This window comes from Myotis yumanensis, unplaced genomic scaffold, assembly GCF_028538775.1.
Source record: "Myotis yumanensis isolate MYYU_CA2020_CCGP unplaced genomic scaffold, mMyoYum1.0.hap1 SCAF_7, whole genome shotgun sequence".
NCBI classification, from domain to species: Eukaryota; Metazoa; Chordata; class Mammalia; order Chiroptera; family Vespertilionidae; genus Myotis; species Myotis yumanensis.
Genome location: NW_027223758.1, coordinates 51,547,508 through 51,567,155, shown reverse-complemented (window position 1 = coordinate 51,567,155; position 19,648 = coordinate 51,547,508). Strand labels below are relative to the sequence as shown.

At 40.7% G+C, this 19,648-nt stretch overlaps 1 protein-coding gene across 2 annotated transcripts in view; it reads right to left on the bottom strand.

Annotated features, from left to right (window-relative positions):
* The window catches only part of ZNF407 (zinc finger protein 407), a 386,314-nt gene that overhangs the window by 362,443 nt on the left and 4,223 nt on the right, over window positions 1–19,648 (bottom strand). The window lies entirely within an intron of this gene.

The window sequence follows — 19,648 nt, the reverse complement described above, 5'->3', positions numbered from 1 at the left end:
CCATATCACCACGCTATGACTCAGGAAGCAACACTATGCTATCTTCCATAGAAAGGGGGATTTTCTCAAACACCTTGCAAAAAACCCCTCAAGTTTCAACTCCCTTCACCACTACATTTCAATTTACTAATTCTTTTTTCTAAATAGAGAAGCCCCCTTTTCAAATTCTGTTTCAGTGGACTCCTACTCTAGAAAGCAGATTAAAACAAAACTGCTGTCAGGTGGTATGGCTCTGTGGTTGAACATCGACCTATAAACCAGAAGGTCAGGGCACATGCCTGGGATGCAGACGATTCAATCCGCAGTAGGGGGCATGTAAGAGGCAGCCGACCAATAATTCTCTCTCATCATTGATGTTTCTATCCCTCTGTCCCTCTCCCTTCTTCTCTCTGAAATCAATAAAAACTTAGTTTTTTAAAAAGCTATACAAATGGCCAAAAAGGACAGGTAAACACAATCTACGTCAGCAGTCGCTAGAGCAATGCAAATAAAGCCATAAGGTAGCACCACTTCATATCCACTAGGATGGCTAGAATCAAAAAGTGAGGCAATAACAAATGCTGGTGAGAATGTAGAGAAACCAGAACCCTCATACAATGCTAGTTGGGATGTAAAATGATGCTGCGGCTTTGGAAAACAGTCTGGCAAGTCCTCAAATCACTAAACATGGAGTTACCATAGAGCCCATTAATTTCGCTCCTAGGTATATGCCCAAGAGAAACGAAAACGTATGTCCCCACATAAAAACTTGTACACAAATATTTATAGTAGTATTATCCATAACAACCAGGAAGTGGAAACAACCCAAATGTTCACCAATGGATTAATGGATAAGCTACGTGTGGTATAGCCATACAATGGAATATTATTCAGTCACAAAAAGAAATGAAGTATTGATTAATGCCACGGGATGAGCATTGAAATCATTATGCTAAGTAAAAAAAGCCAGTCACAAATGACCACATACCTATATGATTCTTCTTATAAGAAATGTCCAGAATAGGCAAATCTATAGAGACAGAGAGTAGATTACTGGTTCCTTGGGGGATAAGGGGATATAGATAAAGGGTATATCTATTTTTTGAGATGATGAAAATGTTGTAAAATTCACTGTGGTGATGGCTGCATATATCTGAGAATATACTTAAATCCATTAAACTGTAGCTTAAATGAGTGGATTGTATGATATGTGAATGTCTCAATAAAGCTACTTAAAAATATATAATTTGTCGTATATTATCTACAATACAAAAATCTCTTGTATTTGTAACTGTATCATAATATAGTGACATGCTGTATGTTTCTTGTTAAAGAGTGAAAAAGATAAATGTACATGGTTTTATTGCACTTATATTATTTCTTCAGACTGTATGCCAGAAAATATTAATTATATCTCTGGTCAAATAAGTTTAGAAAACTCTGATTTGAACAAAATTCCTTTACACAGGATTTCTCAGTACATAAGCATTTCTCAAACTAATTCTACTACAGAACCCTTTGTTTATCAAGAATCTAGAGATTGGTGTTCCAAACGACCTTTTAGAAAATGCTCTTTTAGCCCTGGCCTGTGTGGTTCAGTTGGTTGGTCATCGACTGTGCACCAAAAGGTTGCTGGTTCCATTTCCAGTCAGGGTACACATCCAGGTTACAGGCTCGATCCCTAGCAGGGGGTGTGCAAGAAGCAAGCCAATCAATGTTTCCCTCTCACATCGAAGTTTCTCTCTCTCTCCCTTCCTAGCTCTCTAAAAATCAATTTTAAAAATGCTCTTTTAGATACAGCATTAGTTTTGTTATTCAACATTTGTAATAGGAGAATAAAAGGAGGCAAGAGAGAATGAATTAACCACATGTATGTTCCAAAAATTCCACTTAGTGTCTACTACACGGCAAGTGTTCTTGGTTCTAAATTCTGCAATTACAGCAAAGAACAACATGAAACATCTGCCTTACAGTGTAAGTAAGGGGTGAGACAATATATTATTTTTAAATACATATATTCGTCATCCAGGACACTCCCTTATGGTCAAGAAAAGTCACTCTCATGCATGCAACAAGTGAAAAAGAAAAAAAACACACACACAAAATCTATGAAACAACGGGAGATATTGGACATCAGCAACAAAGGGTAGTGATCTCTGAGAGAGGACAGCTAAACCAAGTGAGTCCCAGCTTACTACCTGGAGCAAGGACCCAGGCCACAGCACAGGCAGGAGTCTCCCAACAGAGTTGAGGGGCAGCTAGAGTCTGTAGGGCAGATTAAAGGAAAGGAGAGGTGCCAGAAAGAGAAGCTCAGAGGTCTACAGAAGTCCCATAAGACAGAGACCACTGGCAACTTCCCCTCAAAAAAACTGTTTTATGCACCTCACACTAAGTCCTGAGACAACTACTGCTCCAAATTCTTCCATAGCAGATTCATTTTCCCTGTTCCAAAGTTCATGTAAATGCATTCAGACAATATGTCTTTTGAAGGAGGAGGGCCTGGCTTCTCCTGCTCAGCACAATACTTTAGTTGAACATATCAGCAAAATGCACAGCATGGATATATCTTGATTCTGTTAATAGACACCTGAGCTGCTTCCCCTTTTTTGGCTCTTATGGTAAAGCTGATATGAATATTCCTATACAAGTCTTTTTATGACTATTTTCATCTCTTTTGTGTAAATACCCAAGGGTGGTACTACTGGGTCACAGGGTGAAAGGACAGGGTTAGCTATACGAGGCACCGCTTGACTGGTCTGCAAAATGGTCACACTGTTTTACATAGCCACCAGCAATGCCAAGAATTCTGAAAGACCCACGCCCTCGCCCACATTTGACACTGTATCAGTCCTTAAAATTTAGTCATTCTTTTCTGCAATTCCCTGATGACCGGGGATGGTGCCAAATACTTTGTTTTGTGCTTTGTGAAACACTTGTTAGCCTTTTGCCCATTTCATAATTCGGTTGTTTGTTTATCATTAAGCTGGAACAGTTGCTTATGTATTCTGGGCATAAATCCTTTCTCAGACATTGTGATATAAGAGGTATTCACTAAGTACTTCTAGATTAAATGAAAAATGTCTAAGATACGCTTCAAAATAGTTCAGAAGAAGGGCATAGTGAAGGCTATGTGCTGATAATAATGCAAGCTGAGTAACAGTGACATGGGGATTCAATATACTAGTGCTCTTCCATCAAATTGTGTAGTCTGTTTATGTTTGAAAATGTCCATAACAGAAGTTATGGTCAATATTTTCTTAATGCCTGGTCTAAAATGGAGTGAATTCCCTTCCTTCCAATGTTGAGTCTAGCCATCTCTTACTCATCCATGGCTGTGGCACACTATATACTGCCCTCACTGTGGACACGGCAGGAATTTCATCTTGAGAAATAATATGTATAGAACATAGAACATATAAACACTGACTCAGGAAAGACCCACATGCATCTATTCAGAAGTAATGGTCTAAGTATAATGCCCGACTCATATATTTTTGGAGACAAGAGAATGACAACTACATGAATACGCAGGAACCAAATAATGACACCCTTTATTATCATCTACATAATAGCTTCAAAAACTCTAAAACAAAAGGAGGAAATATTTCTACACTTGTTATTTCCCAACTAATTTTTTAAATTACTGAAGTAATTCAACATGTCACTATATCAAGAAAGAACAACATTCAACATACATATACTGAGTGCCTACCATATGAAGGGAACTATGCTATAAACACTTTCTCTGCCCAAATTAGACTCCTGTTCTGTTGGGATCCATATGCAAAGGAACTCTAATACAAGCCACATTTGATGATTGTGTGTGATATAAACTAAGATCTGAGTAGAGATGAGCAAGGGATCACACTTCCAAACAGAATATATGGCTAAAATAGCAGGAATATCACTCAAGCTTAACCTTGAGGAAACTAAAACCATTTTTTTCTTTTGTTGAGGGAGCAGGTAGGAACAGTTAAACATCTCAAGTGGGAGAAAGGGCTCAGACAAAGCCTTAAAAAACGCATGATGAGTGTGTGAGACTGTTGGCCCTCCAGACAGCTAACAGCTAAACTCTGCCGCTCTACCTAAAGCTCAACCAAAGGCAGGTGGTCACCCAGGACCCCATCATACAGGCTCCGAATTAGAGTTGGAATTTATTCAGTAGTGTCAGTGAGAAGCCACCAAAACCCAGCTTGGCTTTAGGAAGATAATTTCTCAGTATGTAGGACACATCACGGGTGGAGAAATCCAGAAGCAAAAAGTGTGTATTCTAACAGTTTAAGTTATAAGGCCCAGAACCGGGATGATGTCAGTAACCAGTAGTGCAATGTGGTTTAATAAGTATCTTAAAGTGATCTGGAGGGATTAAATGGAAATGATCAGAGGATGCTCATGCTGATATAAATTAAAGAGAAAACCTTTCCTCAGAAAGGGTGTTAGAACAATACCAATAGAGATGGGGATGGAGTCTTTTGTTTTTTTTAATGGAAATAAAAAATCACCTGAGTGGAATAGGTTAGGGGCTCATTTTTCTGAAGATACATTTCATTCATTCACTCAACAAACATTCAAGACTCCATTGTTCCTTAAAGGCCCTTTACTTCTCTCAGGAACAACTGCAACCCTTGGAGTACTGAGTACGGAAAGGTGTCCTCTGAAACCACTGGTACTTATACCCAGTGGAGAAAGAAAATGAGTCTCAGATTTCTACCCACAGTAAGGTTTCAACATTCAGACGACCTGGTAAGTATTTACACTAGAATAATGAGATGTATTATGAAACCAAATCTTAAAGCACACTACTATGCTTCCTGTACAAATTCATCAATTACCACTTAATGTATATCCTCACCATTCCCAACGATTTTTAAATATGCAGGCCCATTTATAGTGTCCACTCTTATCCAAATTCTCAACTAGCTGTGCCCTAAGAAATAAGTTACATGTCACTTCATCATCTTCAATTTTACCCAGAAATTATTAACTCACCAAGAATCTATCACGAAGGAAAGTTTCTGCCGTAACTGAAATAGCCTCTTCTATGGTTTTAAAAGGAAAAAAAAGTAGCAAAAAAAGGAATCAAAACACTCATACTTTTTAAGGACAATAATAAAACAAATCACTAGCAGCCTTCTGATGACACCTACTGGCCACTTCTCATGGGAAGTTTCCTGCAGCATTTTAAAGGATTCCAGGAACTATTAGAGAAATATAACAATTATTCAACCATTTCACATGCTATCATTACTATTGGACAGCAGGCATGAAAATTTTCACTCATTTACCTCCTTTTTTCCCACTTTTTTCTCATTACAATCTTGTCTTTGTTTTTCCCTCATCCCTTTTCTCTTTTCTAACAAGTATACATTAAGCAAGCTTGAGTCCTCTCTTCCTCTCTTTTTCCTGCTCTTTCTTTCTCTCCCCATGCCCCACACATACACATGCAAACTCACACACACAGACATACTCTCTCACTGGTATGACGAGGCCACCCACACAAGAAACTATCTTCTCTCTGCCTCCATCTCATGCCATCCCACTCTTCAACCCTTCTAGAGCCATCCGAATTAGTGGTACAAGAAAGCAGTGTTAAGTTAGCACATGTTGGCACCACGTCAATAGTAAAGTCACAGCTGGGGATACCTGTGTGCAACCTGGCAGGTGTGCGCACACAGGCATATACAAAAACTCTCAATGGGATTCTGCCCTTTCCCTCTGTAGGGTTCAGAGAAAGCTGCAATGCATTCACCTTTCAGATGCCATGGTAGGGACTCTCTTCTCCTGGAAGGACAAGGTAGGGACAGGTAAGACTGCCTACAAGCCTGTTATGAGCTGTGAGGTGACAGCTGAGTGAGACAAGAATCGATAAAAATTGGTGGACTACTCATATCTCTTTCTTAATCTACCATTTGCAAATGGACTTTTTATTGAAACTATGTCTTACCATTATACTATTACCTAATTTAATAAAGTAGCACCAAGTCCATATAGAGAGTCTGTTAATGAGAAGCTGTAATATTAGTTGTTGTTACAAAACACCATGGCATATAATATACTTTATGTAATTTCCTCTCACTATTCTCTCCCATCAGAAACATCAATTTGTAACAGCGACCACAAAGTAAGGTATCTGAGCCTACAAATAAACACATCACCTTTCTATGAAAATGAATAAACTCTTCCATGACAAGAAGAGTATAATTTAATAGCCTAAAAGCCACCAATGGGATATACCAGAGGCAGTTTTACCACAGTTAGATAGTAACATGGTGTGGTGAGATCAGAACATGAACACTCAAGCTCAGGACAGGCTATAGTGCATTCCCAAGTCATAAGTTTGTAGACGTGTGCATTACCCATCCAGGAAAATGCCTGTGGTGGTTTAAGGTGAGTCCACAAATTCTGGCACTCCCTTCAAAAAGTGGAGCCTGCCTCCCTCCCCTTGGTGTGGGCTGGCCTCAGTGACCTGCCTGTACCAGACAGAAGCAGGAGAGTGAGGGTACTCAACTCTAGAGACAAAGTCATGGAGGCACTGTGCTTCCTGCATGCCCCTTCTTGCATCCCTCCACCTGGGAAAATCCTGTGCCTGGTTGTGAGGACACTTGTGCAGTGTCCTCTGTACAAGGACTTCAGCCTCCTACCAAGCACCAGATGGGAACTGGGGACTCCTGCTGACAGCCACATGAGTGAGCCTTCTGGGAAGCAGCTCTGCCAGCCCTAGGCCAGACTTCAGATGACTACAGCCCTACTAAATCCTGACTACAGCCAAGGAGAGACCTGCAGCCAGAACCACCAGGGAAGCCCAACCCAAACCCTGATCCACAGAAACTACCAGGTAATAAATGCTTGTTGCTTTAACCCACTAAGTGTAGTTGTTAATCCTCACCTGAGGGTATTTTTCTTTTCCACTGATTTTTAGAGAGAGTGGAAGGGAAGGAGGAAGAGTGTGGGAGATGAGGAGAGAGAGAGAGACAGAGAGAGACAGAGAGAGAGAGAGAGAGAGAGAGAGACAGAGAGACAGAGAGACAGAGAAACACCTATGTGAGAGAGACACATCCATTGGTTGCTTCCCACACCTGCCACAACCTGGGCTGAGGATCAAACCTACAACCCAGGTACATGCCCTTGACCAGAATCAAACCCAAGACTCTTTGGTGCATGGGCTGGTGCTCTAACCACTTAGCAACAGTGGCCAGGCCCTAAACAATTATGTTTTGACATAATCTGTTATCTAACCCTTTGCACTCCGCTGTCCCCTCTCAGGGGACATCGGAATTCTAGCATATCACTCGGATGTCCCCTCTCATGGGACATTGCAGTTTATTAGTGATTACGGGGAATTGAGTTATTTCAACGCAACTTTTTGAGACATGCATGTTTCCCTGAAGTTTTATCTTGAAATGGCACAAGAAATTAAATCAAAATATCGTAAAATTACTAAGATATATACAAGAAATGTCAGCGGGATTTGTGTCGGACGAGAACGTGAGATGCGTGCTCACGACGGTCCGAGCACTTCGAGACGCCACTTGAAAAGAGCGATAAGGGGAGTTTGTAGAAGAAAGGTCGGTTTTCGAACATAGCGCGCACTGTATAGTGAGATATATAATTACAAATAAACAAGTCTACATCTGGAGGAAAAGATTTTCAAAGCTGAGCTCATTTTGGTTTGAAGCTTCGAGCAGTGCACATAGATCTAACGAGGAGAAAATCGGAAAAGTGATTCTTTTCTTAGTGAATAAATTGTTTGGTGAAAACTATTTTGGTAAATATCATCTTGTCAGTTAGTAATAACAATTAGAAATTTTCAACCCATGCATTTATTCATATTTTTTATTAGAACAATGAATGAGTCTCATGACACAAGTAGTAGTGAAGATGAGCTCCAGATAGACCTCTATATAGACACGTTAGAAAGACTAACTGTAGAACAAAACGACAGCAGTGATAGTGATATCGTTCAACCTAGAAGGCGACGAATTGTTCGCATAGATAGCGAAAGCGATAATAGTACGGAAGAAAACACACGGCAACATGACAACGTATCGTCAAGTGAAGAGTAGGAAGATGTTACGGAATCGGACGTTCCTCCAGTCACGATAAATTTTGATTTACACGAAGAAATAGCCGGACCACAAGTCCCGAGTAACATAAAAGAGCCCATAGACTATTTCACATTATATTTTACTGAAGAATTAGTAGACAGCATGATAAAAGAGACAAACAATTATGCCAAAGAAGAAATTGGAAAGAAACAGTTGCATACAGAAAGAATAATACTACGCTTCTTGTGTGGAAAGATAAAAGAATTATTACCATGCTCACCAATTATTATAACACAAACCTACAACCTACCTAGAGAACATTACGCGGTGGACATATCGTAACAGTCAGTAAGCCTGAAATGGTGTTAGAATATACGGCAAATATGGGTGGTGCGGATCGTGCGGATCAATACGCTTCGACGTATTGTTTCCTCCGTAAATCGCTCAAATGGTGGAGGAAGTTATTTTTTGGGGGGTTGGAAATGTGTGTGATAAACTCATACATAATGTATCGCATCGAAAAACAAACAAGTAATGAAACGCCAATGACACACCACAAGTTTGTCAAGACACTCGTTGACCAATTAAAGGGCAATTTTCGTGTATCGAGAACGCGTCCATCCACATCTTCTGCGGACAATAGATTAAACAATAAACTACATATTCCCGATGTGGGACAAAGAAAACGGGACTGCATTGTGTGTTCTAACAGGAAAACACCTGGTGGCAGGCGTCAAACCACTTATTACTGTCAAACATGCACTAATCAGCCTGCAATGCATATTGGGGAGTGTTACAAAATTTATCATACTGTACAAAATTATAAACAATAAAATATTGTTTTTTTTGCAAATATACATTCCTCGATGTGACCCAATTCATATAAGTCCAATATCATTATAATACGTTACTTGGTTCCAAAATTATACTAAATAATACGAGGGTCTGTAAATGCACGTTTCCGCCACAAAGTAGCGTCGAGTAGCTGGTAGCCAATGTCCAGAATGGTTCGGAGTGCAAAGGGCTAAATATATAAAAGTCTTAGATGCAAAGTGTCCCCTCGGGAGTTCGAGCGGGAGATGGGGAGATGATCACTCGCTATGACGTGCACTGACCACCAGGGGGCAGAAGAGAACGAAGGAAGGCCCCGGCCTACAGCCAGAAGGCCCTGATTGGCCTAGGGACCCTACCTGTGCAGGAAGTTTGTGCACCGGGCCTCTAGTGTAGCAATAAATTACTAATATATTGCCCTTCTCTGTCCTTTCACCTTGTCTAGAATATATGGCTCAAGTTTACCCCTCCTTTATGTGTGATATATATATATATATATATGTATATTAATAGAAGAGAAACATACAAATTGGTGTCACTCCGCTACCCTTCCCATTGGCTAATCAGGGTGATATGCAAATTAACTGCCAGCCAAGATGGCGGTCGGCAGCCAGGCAGCTTGAAGCGAACATGAGGCTTGCTTGCTTCAGTGACGGAGGAAGCTAACATTCCCCGCCTGCCGCTGCTGGCCTCTGAGTTTGCAGTTTGAAACATTGTTACAAATATAGAAGCTAAACAAAACCCCAGAAACTTGCTTTCAGCCAGCCGGGATCTCAGAGCTGGAGTTGAAACAGTGTTTCGATTATAGAACCCAAACAAACCAGATACCTGCTTTCAGCAGCCAAGGCCTAAGAGCTGGAGCCAAGCCTCAGAGCTAAAGCTGGCCCAGAATAAAAGAAAAAAAGGAGCGGTTGGGAGCTTCAATCACCCGCCAGCCTGAAAACAGCCCTCAGCCCCTCACCCAGACTGGCCAGGCACCCCAGTGGGGACCCCCACCCTGAAGGGTGTGTGACCAACTGCAAACAGCCATCATCCCCTCACCCAGGCTGGCCAGGCACCCCAGTGGGGACCCCCACCCTGATCCAGGACACCCTTCAGGGCAAACCAGCCGGCCCCCACCCGTGCACCAGGCCTCTATCCTATATAGTAAAAGGGTAATATGCCTCCCAGCACCGGGATCAGCGGAGCCACGAGGCCTCCTGGCACCGGGATCAGCGTGACAGGGGACAGCGCCCAAACCCCTTGATCACCCTGCAGCTCTGTGTGTGACAGGGTGCGGGGCCACAACCTCCCTATCTGCCCTGCTCTGTTCCTGACAGGGGAAGGCGCCCCAACCCCCTGATCGGCCCTGCTCTGTGCCTGATAGGGGGGAGCTCCCCAACCCCCTGATCGCCCTGCGGCTCTGTGTGTGACAGGGTGCGGCACCCCAACCCCCTGATCGGCCCTGCTCTGTGTGTGACAGGGTGCGGCGCCCCAACCCCCCCCCCCCCCACGGGCCCTGCTCTGTGTGTGATGGGGTAGAGCCATAACCTCCCCATCGGCCCTGCCCTGAGTGTGACAGGGTGCGGCGCCCCAACCCCCTGATCCACCCTGCTCTGTGTGTGACAGGGGGCGGTGCCCCAACTCCCCTATCAGCTCTACTCTGTGAGTGACAGGGGGGAGCTCCTCAACCCCCTGATCGGCCCTGCTCTGTGCATGACAGGGGGGAGCTCCCCAACCCCCTGATAGGCCCTGCTCTGTGCATGACAGGGGGGAGCTCCCAACCCCCTGATGGGCCCTGCTCTGTGCGTGACAGGGTTCAGAGCCCCAACCCCCCTGATGGGCCCTGCTCTGTGAGTGACAGGGGGCAGCGCCCCAACCCCCTGATTGGCCCTGCTCTGTGAGTGACAGGGGGAAGCGCCCCAATCCCGATTGGCCCTGCTCTGCGCGTGACAGGGGGTGGCACCGCAACCTCCTCATCGACCCTGCCTTGAGTGTGACAGGGGGCGGTGCCCCAACCCCCTAATCGGCCCTACCCTGAGCGTGACTGAGGGTGGCATCGCAACCTCCCAATCCGCCCTGCTCTGTGCATGACAGGTGGCGGCGCCCCAACTCCCCAATCGGCCCTGCTCTGAGCCCGACCAGGGGCTGCACCTAGGGATTGGGCCTGCCCTCTGCCACCCGGGAGCAGGCCTAAGCCAGCAGGTCATTATCTCCTGAGGGGTCCCAGACTGCGAGAGGGCACAGGCCGGGCTGAGGGACCCCTGTTTCCCCCCCCCCCCCCCCGCCCCCGTGCACAAATTTTTGTGCACCGGGCCTCTAGTATATATATATTTCCTTTCCTATATGCTCCACCTTTAGTAAGAATCTTCAGAACCAAAACAATAGTATGCAGGAGGAGGTCAATAAATGTTAACTGAAGTATACTGTTTGAAATGCATAATTTCAAACTTCTGTAGGATATTAGAACTTTGATAAACTGACATTTAGATTTATGCCTCTCCCACTATCAAAATCAGATCAGAGAAGATATAACTTACAATGAAAAACTGATATAATAAAATCAAGAGTTAGTAAAGGGCTAACTAATAAAGAGATGAGGGGGGGAGAGTTTTAAATTTAGAGTCATGTGGAATAAAAGAAATGTCTTAATGTTTCCTGAGTCACCTCCTCATTTTGGATGAAGACTTCCATTTTTATAGGCCCCTATAATTGTTCAGCAACTGACCTGCCTCAGAATTAACAGTAGCCTTGAGTTCCTTTGGACAAGCACATGGACAGTCACAGGCTGAAGGAGTGACAACGCTTTTGGCCACACAGACTGCTTAACTCCCTCACCTTCCCTAGCAGGCAGCATTTAAGATTAGGCCACACAGGGGCCTCTGGCCAACTCGTACCTGACCAATTTCCACTCCCAAAGCATCTCACATATCATGTTTAGCTTAACCCTAAAAAAGGAGCTCCCCTAGCCAGAGTCCAAAGACACACTGAAGACAAGCAGGCTGCAACTATGTGCTTCTAAGCCCAAATGGCCAGAGCAAAGTCCAACTATCAGATGGAGAAAAACAGCTCCACTCAATTCAGAACAGCATATTGTTTTTATTCCAGGGATACTATTCTATTTCAAATATCCAATTCAATTTTGCCTGCAAGTTAAAACTTAGATTATTTGCTTAGTGTTTACGGTAGAGCTTAAACAATGACCAGTAAACCATACTAGTAGGGACCGAACCATAGTGACCAAAAGAGAACAGATAGACATCACTCCTTCTGTTACCAAAGAGCCCCAGCATCCCAGCACTACTTGTGAAAATGTATGGAAACATTATAAAACAAGTCATGAGATTAAAATAAACTATAAAATCAGCTCAGCTGTCTTACCTACCTATTTCTTTTTTCCAAAAAAAAAAATATTCCTATACCTACAAATACATTAAATTGATCCAATAAAAAAGTTAATTTTATGACAACCGTATATCAACAACCTCTGACAAATGTATTTGTATAGTCGAAGAGATTTTACAGAAAAGTAAAATTTTATACATCTCCTTTCCAAAAGTATATTCAAAATCAAGCCAAAACCGGTTTGGCTGAGTGGATAGAGCGTCGGCCTGCGGACTGAAAGGTCCCAGGTTCGATTCCGGTCAAGGGCATGTACCTGGGTTGCAGGCACATCCCCGGTAGGAGATGTGCAGGAGGCAGCTGATCGATGTCTCTCTCATCGATGTTTCTAACTCTCTATCTCTCTCCCTTCCTCTCTGTAAAAAATCAATACTTTATTAGTATTTCCGTCTAATTGTTTTAATTTTTTAGAGAAAAAATTTTATTAGGACAGAAAAACAGGATAAAAGAAAGGAAGAAAATCCTATGAGTAGAGATAGAAAACTTCAATGCCATTAAAAGCAGACACATAGGATTGTTTGTATCATAGGCCATTTGAAAAGGTTATTTTATTATCAATGTAACTAATCACAATGAAACTATCTCTTCCAACTAAAGACATTATAATGAATTTTCTTTACAGCTATAGAGAAATGGGATTTTCTGTTTCCCATCAAACAGAACAGGCTATATAAATTCTTCTTCCTTTTTATTGTAAAATATAATTCCATCTATAAAATCAGTCATGAAATATTAACACTGAAACAACAGAATATATCTCTTTTACTTAATTTACTTTAAAGGGTCTATTCACTACAAAAGGGGGGTAGGGTGTATGTGTGATAGAGCCCCTACTTCCTCATTAAGTGTTTCCATTAGACCCTTTATTGTTGAGAATTTACAATGTAGCCATAAAAAGCATTTCAAGATAAAAGTTAGTATACTTTCCTTAAATTTGCCTTTCATCTTTTTCAAAAGGCAAGAGAATGAAGCATACAGCATATGAATCCTGAGGAAAGGGAAGAGAATTAGGAAAATAAAATTTAAGAGACATATTTACACTGAAAATTTTGAACACTACTGAAAAAGAATATTAAGGTACAAGAAGGGCTTTGTTTTCATCCCAACTATACCAACAATATGTGCAGTACACAGGGTGATCATGTAACTTTTCTGAGCCCCAGTTTCCTTGTTTCCTTGAGTCACAGATTCAAGGAGAAAAATGAGACAGTAAAGAATTGGTGAGCACTCAATCAATAGAAAAAGGATTAGCAGGAATTCTTTTTCATTCCAGCAGAAACAGAGGAAGAAAAGGATGGTTCCAAAATGTAAATCTGGGGGAAATATAACTTTAAAACATCTGAAGACATGTTCCCTGATGTTCTTGCTTATAGATTCTTTAGGTCCACCAAGAAGAGTTGGAAGACAATGGCTAATCAAAGAACTACAGAAACAAAGATTAAACCACTAATTTTGAAAGAAATTTGTAAAATGTAATTACAAATGTCAATAAGCTAAAACATGTAAAACTATCAAGCCTCAAGATATATGGAATATAAATTATTAGGTATCAAATATTAGTGTTAAGAAATATTTAGCCCTGGCTGGGTGGCTCAGTTGTTGGAGCGTCATCTCGTACACCAAAAGGTTGTGGGTTCGATTCCCCATCAGGGCACATACCTAGGTTTCGGGCTCAATCCCTGGTCAGAGCGTGTACAGGAGGCAAGTGAAGGATATTTCTCTCTCACATGGATGTTTCTCTCTCTCTCTCTCTCTTTCTCTCACACACACACACACACACACACACGGATCTCTCTCTCTCTCTCTTTCTCCCTTCCTCTCTCTAAATCAATCAAAACATACCCGTGGATGAGGATTTTAAAAAAGAAGTATATTTAAAAAGGAAAACTTCAGTATTAAATTTTAAAAGTATAATTCTAACAAAACTATAAGGTTAATAGTTTTTTTCCCTCTAGGTGGTGAAATTATAGGGTTGTGTGTTTTTTTCTTCTTCCTAGTACTTTTCTGTACTTTCCAAAATACATTACTTTGGGAGGAAGACTGAGAGGATAGCTTTTAAAAAACTATCTATACATAGTTGAAGTAATGGAAAATAACTACTTTCAAAAAAGAAAATAATTCCTAAGATAGAAATACATTTATAATTGTGGTTCTTGCACTAAACTGAGAATCAAAACAAATAAAAAGGAGACTTACAACAGTCACAGATGCTTAGGGTCTAATTTTGGTCAAAACACACCAGGACATCAAGAAATTTACCTCTGATTCATGGAACCTCACACTAACCTCAAGAATGGAGGGAAGAGGCACAGTAACAATGGGCAGAGCTAACACCCACAACTTGGCCTCTCATAGCATTCCCACTAAAGGGCTCTTTAAGAAATGACAGATTCCAGGGGCAAGGTAGGTACACTTGAAGCCTAGAGCATCTTTTTATGTCAGAAAGTGAGAAAGTGCTTTTTAAAAATAATGATGCTGCTGAAACCGGTTTGGCTCAGTGGACAGAGCGTCGGCCTGCGGACTGAACGGTCCCAGGTTCGATTCCGGTCAGGGGCATGTACCTGGGTTGCGGGCACATCCCCAGTAGGAGAAGTGCAGGAGGCAGCTGATCGATGTTTCTCTCTCATCGATGTTTCTGACTCTCTATCTCTCTCCCTTTCTCTCTGTAAAAAACCAATAAAATATATTTAAAAAAATAAAAAATAAAAAAAAATAATGATGCAACAAGGACACAGGAGTCAGTTGGAATGGGCTCCTACTGGCCAAATCCTACTAGGACAATTTGAACACCAAAATAACTAAGCACCATTAAAACACGGACTATGTAGATTCTTAATGAAAACCGTTTGCTCTCATTTTTTTAAAGACTATAATTTCTACTACCTCTCTTTGAATGTTCTAAATTTTCTAAGCTATTTTTAAAAGTACATTACCACCTTAGTTTAAATTCTAATGGTTTGATAATTACATGCACTCCTATAACTGTGATTCCTCTTTTTGTAATAATTGATCCAATAATTATATATCAAATTATGATCCATAATTCACAATCAGAAGAAATCACAAATGATTTGTACACTCCTAAAGTGGTGTGTTGCTTGTTCTGGGCTTAAAACAGCTTCCATTATATTTAGTAACAATCACGCTGGGCTTTAGTTACATTGGATGATTATACTGGTATTACTCCAACTGTGTCGAACAATGTTTTTTCTCTACCAGTCTTCTTGTTACCTTACTTGTTTGTATTTTAAACTATTTTGGTGTTTCTAATATAAGAAAAAAGCACAGCATATCAGTTCAAATAAAAGGGAAGTATGAACATGAAACACAATGAAAAGCACTCAGAATTAAGACAGATGATCTAGCTTTAGCAAGTGCATTTGAAACTGGAAGAGCTGAAATACCTACAATCTGTTTTTAAAAGCCTACATTCCACAATTACCCATAAGGGATCTTAGACAAGCACTACCTGTGTCTGAAATGCAGACATCCCTGCTCTGCAGGGACTCCCATGGCTGCCATCTTCTTAGCCAAGCACTGACTCTGATACAAAGTATGACGTGATAACAAATGCTTAACAGTTCTTGTGGCTTAGACAACTTTAGCACTCTGAATATTAAACAAAAATAGTGGCATGCAATTTGACTTAGAACTTCTAGAACCATATTTTTATTTTTCCTATAAGTGTTAACTTTAAGGAGTGACTGCCCTACCATAATGGTTTAAAATAACGTGTATTTGAGCCAAACTTCGGACAAATGCCAGGAAACAAAATCTCAAATGCTCTGGAGAATGACAGTTTGCAGTTTCTTGTATGCATCTGAAATTAAGGAAGAGGATGTGGTGGAGAAAGCAAGGCAGGACAGGATTATAGAAAAGTTAAGATTATGTGATCTCTTGAGGGTGGTCATGCCTTCAAGAGGTATTACTTCTGGCAATTCCAAGGTGTGATAACCTAAATGAGCAGAATCAATGGACAGGACTTGCTAACAAAGCAAAGATAAACCTTTTACTAAAGAAGTTATAGGCCTGGGGCCTGATCATCCACCATGACCTGCCCAGTTAGTAATTTATGATGAGATCATCCTACGAGGTTACTTTCCATAGAATCACTTACTCATCCAGTTTCTTAAAAATTTGGTAGATGCAAAAAATAACTTTAATATGTGCAAGGTACTAAACATAACAAAATCCTGACTACAGATCCCAGTTTAATAAAATTAAATTCTTATCTTTGCAGTCCCTCTTGGTTTCCCTATCACCTTCCCTCTTCTTATAGAGCTACCCAGTAAGTTGAATTTTGTTGTGTAATTTACCTGTTTATTACTTTACCACATCTGTTTCCCAACAATTCGCAATATTGCTTTGCATGTTTCTAAACTTTAAAAAAAAAAATGAAAAAAACTATATGCATTCTTCTAGAAATAGCTTTTTTCCTCAAAAAATGCTGTTCCTGCCACTTATCCTTAGTGTTGTATGAAATCCATTCAGTTTCACTGCTGAAGAATACTTTACTACGGGAATATATACAATTCATCCATTCTCCCCATCAGACATTGCTTCAAGTGCTTTCCTTTTATGAGCAGTGCAACCTTGAGCATCCTCATCCACCTCTCCAGGCACTCCTGTGCAAGGATTTCTCTTGCGCAGTGCTTTGCCAACTTTAGCAAATTACCTGGACAGAGAGTTGAGACTGAAAGCTGGCCCACCCTCAAAGTTTCCCATTCAGTTGGTCTGGGTGGGACTCCAAAATCTGCATTTCCAACAAGTTCCCTTGAGATGCTGGGAACACAATTTAGAAGCACTGCTCTAGGAGAAAGACCTTCTGGGGAAAGGGGGATTACTGGGTCAAAGGGCATGTGCATCTTTAGCTTTACTAGATAATTCCAAAGTTACTGTACCAATTTATACTCCCATCTGTGTGTAGCATTCCAGCTGTTTCCTACCTCCCAAACAGATTTTTACATCATGGCCAAGCTAATGTGTATGAAACTACATACCATTTTGGTCCTAATTTGCTCTTTCCTAATAACTAATGATGTTAAGAATCTCTGCATTCAGGTTTCCTTTTGTGTGAGATACCTATTTGGGTTATTTGCCCATTTCTTATTGATTTGTTGTTCTTATTGATTTATTGTTGTTTACCCTTCTGGACACTAATCTTTTATAAAAAAATATGTACTGATGAAACTAATGTCAGCTTTCGCACTAAAAAAAAAAAAAAAATACTGAAAATACCTAATCCTCACTTGTGACTTTCTAGGTTTCATTTAATAATCACAAGTGGTTAGAGCATCAGCCTGTGGACTGAAGGGTCCCTGGTTTGATTCCAGTCAAGGGCACATGCTGGGGGTTGTGGGCTCAATCCCCAGTAGGGGGCATGCTGGAGGCAGCCGATTAATGTTTCTCTCTCATCCTTGATGTTTTTCTCCCTCTCTCCCTTTCTCCCTCAAATCAATGAATTTTTTTTAAAGAGCTAGAAAAATCCATTAAAAAAAATTACAAGTGGTCAATACTGTTGTCAAACATACGGATCTTTTCCTTTATAGTTTGTACCTTCTGCGATGTGTTTAAAATCTCTTCCCTACATCGGTCACACAACTACTGATCTACATTGTCTTCCAAGAGTTTCATAGTTCTGCCTTCTGTATTTAAGCCTTTAACTGTTGACTTTTGTAGCTGGTTTTTGTGAATGATATGAATTAGAAATGTATACCGTTCTCAAAGTTTCCTGTTTGTTAAGGGTCATAGATATCACCAACTCGAACTTTAGGAAGATACAAAAAGTGCCCCAAGTAAAATATTGATTAGGTGTCAATCACTTTATTTTTGTTTGCTCTCTCATTGAGGCAAACAAAAAAGTGGAAATTTTCCATGTGAAACTTTGAACGTTATTATCAAATTAGCCAGACTATGATTCCCTACTCCATCACACTCCAGGAATATTACTTAGAAACATTAAAAACCCATAATTTAGTCTTATTCTAAAAAATAATAATAATAAGACAGGTAAGCACTGGGTAGTGTGGTTGAGCTATAAATCTATACAACCTTTCCAGAGAGTAATTTTGCAATATCTGTATCAAAAGCCTTACATGTATCTTCTTTGAGCTATCAATGAATCTTCACAGGATTTATCTTACGGAAATAACTGGATAAAATGTGTTTCATATATTCACCATAGAACTCTTTATAAGAGAACAAACTGGAAACAAGCTAATACCCAACAGTGCAGGATGGGTTAGCGATGTAGCTGCTGTGGCACATTGCAGACTCAATGCCCTGCAGAGTACACTGCAGTGTTACTGTGGGAAGGTATTCACAATATTCAGGGAACTTATAAAAGCAAGTAACAAAACAGACACATAATATTCATTTATTCACAAACATTTATTGAGTGCTTTGTGTGTGCCAGGTACCAAGCAACTCATTGGTAAACAAAAAGATCTGTCCCCTGCCTCCAAGAAGCTTAAGAGCTTGCGAGGGAGATAGAACAGAATTAATATCTTCCAATTTACTCTGGTTGGGATATTAAAGGCACAAGCATATTGAAAGAGAGACAATTTATATGTGTATATATGTAATAATCTCACATTCCATCAGCATGGCCTACAAAGAGAACACACCCAGCTCTACGGACTAGCGAGTGGATAAGCAACTCCTTAGGCAACTGCCTAAGAACTGAAGGGTATTCATCTTCTACAAATTTTAAGAAAAGCTGTGAATTTTAAGAAATTCAGTTATAGAAAGCTATACCCTGGAAGACGGATGTGAGACATTGCAGAACCACGGCAAAAGAATTGGGGCAAACAGTTTCCATATTCAAAACCAAGTTGAGCAAATAACTGTTGGCCCAGTGCCTATTTCTTTACCCTCCTCTGCTATACGTACTTGGGTCTGACAAATAATGAAGTCTCCCTACAAAAGAAATAGTTCACAGTTAGGGTCACACACCAGGGATTCTAACATTATATGTTCATTTCTTTTAAACTTCTGCTCCAAAATCAGTGAAGTTATGAGGCTCATTAATTACAACAGGAAAATTTTTCACTTTAGAGCACAGAAGGATGTCAGACACCACCTCTACCAAGAGATCAACCAATGATACACGTGCATCCCAATACAATAACAGAGATGGGCACAAACTCACCACTGTGGCATTCTTGCCAAAAATGCTTAACCCTCAACTTAATAATGAAGATCAGGCAAATCCAAACCAAGGAACATTCTACACAATAACTGACCAGTACTCTTCAAAAGGTCCTGAAAGATAAAAGAAATCTGAAAGGAACTGTCACCTAGAAGACACTAATAGACATGATAACCAATACTGGTTTGGATTCTGGTTCAGAAAAAGGACAGCAGTGGTGAAACTCGAATGAAGACTTTAATTATCAACCGCCTGGTCTCAA